Source organism: Ictidomys tridecemlineatus, chromosome 16, assembly GCF_052094955.1.
Source record: "Ictidomys tridecemlineatus isolate mIctTri1 chromosome 16, mIctTri1.hap1, whole genome shotgun sequence".
Taxonomy (NCBI): Eukaryota; Metazoa; Chordata; class Mammalia; order Rodentia; family Sciuridae; genus Ictidomys; species Ictidomys tridecemlineatus.
Window position 1 is genome coordinate 21,945,416 of NC_135492.1, and position 2,706 is coordinate 21,948,121.

At 46.2% G+C, this 2,706-nt stretch overlaps 1 pseudogene; it reads left to right on the forward strand.

Moving 5' to 3' along the window:
* The first annotated feature begins 857 nt into the window (after window positions 1–857).
* On the forward strand, window positions 858–2,497 carry LOC144371249 (TNF receptor-associated factor 4-like; annotated as a pseudogene).
* The last annotated feature ends 209 nt before the right edge of the window (window positions 2,498–2,706 follow it).

Sequence of the window (2,706 nt, forward strand, 5' to 3'; positions counted from 1 at the left end):
CAACTATAAGTGGGCAAGAAGATGAAGTTTTTCATTTTGGTACTCACATACCCCAGATATAAACATCAGCTGCCATTTAAAGATGATTACACATCTTTTGGATTTGTTCCCATTCATCCTGGACTACTTTTCACTTTCTCACAAAAAAAGATGTTTCAAGCACATCATTTATTTTCTTGTTCCAGACCTGTAATTAACCATTTATCCTAGAAGCTCCCTTCTCTGTTTGAGGAGAAGTGTCTGACCAGTATTTGTGATGGTTATCATAATTGCATTTGGGGTTTTTATGTTAAGGACAATTATCATATATATATATAACATAAAAATGTGTATATTTTTTCTTCTTAATATTTTTTAGTTGCTAATGACCCTTTATTTTCTTTATTGATGTATGGTACTGAGAAACAAACCCAGTGCCTCAAACATGCTAGGCAAGTGCTCTGCCACTGAGCCACAACCCCAGTCCAAAATGTGCATATTTCATATAGAAAACATGCATAAAGAATCTCTTGTATATATCCTGCTTTTGCATATAAATATTTATATATAATATGATTTATACTGATATATTACATATGTAAATGTAAAGAATATTCGTTACAGAATTTTCTTATGAATTAGAAATAGTCCAAATACACTTTAAGAATTCTGTTTTTATATCTGTAAAATAACATATGATGCAATCATTTTTTAAATGAAGAGAGATTTATAGAGTATATACTATTTCAAATATAAAGCATATTTAAAATACTTAGTGGCTTTGGCTGGGGCTGCCAGTTGGAGCTGCCCAGAGTCGAGAGTGCGGCTGGGGCGAGGTACAGGCTGCGGGGCAACTATGTGCCCAGCACCACTTGTCCATGCCCGCCACTCTCCTGCCATGTCTGGCTTCAACTACAAGTTCCAGAAGGCTGTGCCCGCTGTGCTGGAAACCAATGTGCGAGCCCCTGTAGGTTTCTACCTGGGGCAACCACTTCTGTAACACCAGCCTGCAGGAGTTCCTCAGTGAAGGAGAATTCAAATGTCCTGAGGACCAATTTCCCCTGAACTATGCCAAGATCTACCCAGTCCCAGAGCTGAAGGTCCAGGTGCTAGGTGTGCCCATCTGCTGCATCCACAGTGAGGAGGGCTGCCGCTGGAGTGGACCACTTCGTCATTTACAGGGACACCTAACTACTTGCAGCTTCAATGTAGTTCCCTGCCCCAATGGCTGTCTTGCCAAGCTGAGTCTCTGTGATCTGCCTGCACACTTGCAATACGACTGGCCCAAGCGGCACCTCAAGTGCAAGTTCTGTGGCTGTGACTTCAGTGGGGAAGACTATGAGAGCCATGAGGGTATGTGCCCCCAAGAGAGTGTGTACTGTGAGAGCAAGTGTGGTGCCCACATGATACAGCGACTGCTGGTCCGAGATGCCACTTCTGAGTGCCTCAAGTGCACCCAGCCTTGTACTTATTGCACAAAGAAATTTGTCTTTAACACCATCCAGAGTCACCAGTACAGTGCCCTAGGCTGCCTGTTCCCTGCCTAACCAGTGTGGTGTGGGCACTGTGGCTCGGGAGGATCTGCAAAATCATCTGAAGGACAGAGGTAGCACTGCCTTGGTGCTATGCCTGTTCAAAGACTCCAGTTGCAAGCACAAGGTGAGATGCCCCTTTTTCCTGTCAACCCCTCTTTAGCCCATTAAGTCCTAGATGAAGGCTAGGTTTCCTGGCAGTTTAGTTCTTTGAGTCATTCCCCCTGCTGTTCAGCTGCAGGTTCTTCCTAGCACCCTGTCTTCCTCATGCAGAGTTTGGCGCCTGCTACCTCTGAGCTTTCCCCTTTTGGTAACAGTCCTCCCTTCCCTCATATCCTGGGGCTTTGCCAACAGTGCCCTAAGCTGGCAATGGTGCAGTACATGGCTGAGAGTGTGAAGCCACATCTGGCTATGATGTGTGCCCTGGTGAGCCGGCAGTGGCAGGAGCTGCAGGATCTGCATAGAGAGCTGTAGGGACTATCAATAGGCAGTGATGGCGTGTTCATCTGGAAGAATGACCGCTATGGTCAGAGGCTACAAGAGGCCAAGGCCAAGCCCAACTCGAGTGCTACAGCCCAGACTTCTATATACATAAGTATGGTTACAAGCTACAAGTGTCTGCACTCCTCATTGGCAATGGCAGTGGTGAGAGCACACATCTGTGTCTGTACATTCGTGTGCTACCAGGCACTTTTGATTATCTCCTTGAGTGGCCTTTTTATCGTCGTGTCACTTTCTCCCTGCTAGATCAGAGCGACCCAGGGCTTGCTAAGCCATAGTATGTCATTGAGACTTTCCACTCTGACCCAAATTGGAAAAATTTCCCAAAGCCAGGCACGTGGTGAGGCTCCTTGGATGAGAGTTATCTCGGCTTTGGATACCCCAAGTTCATCTCCCACCAGAATATCCAAAAGAGAAACTATGTACGACCTGATGCAGTTTTCATTGGTGCCTCTGTTGAACTGCTCAGGAAGATCCTCAGCTGAGTGCAGAGCTTGCAAGCTAAAGGAAAGAAGGGGGAATGAATGGGACATAATTTATCAGGCATTGGTTGAACCTGGAAAGGGGACTGGACCCCCTTTCAGCTACTTATGCTGCCGGGGTTGTTACCCTGTTCTCCCCCTACCACTACTACCCTCAGGTACCTCCAATTGGTGCTTCAGCCCTGGCCTCTGCAGGGAGCAGGTCTCTGGGT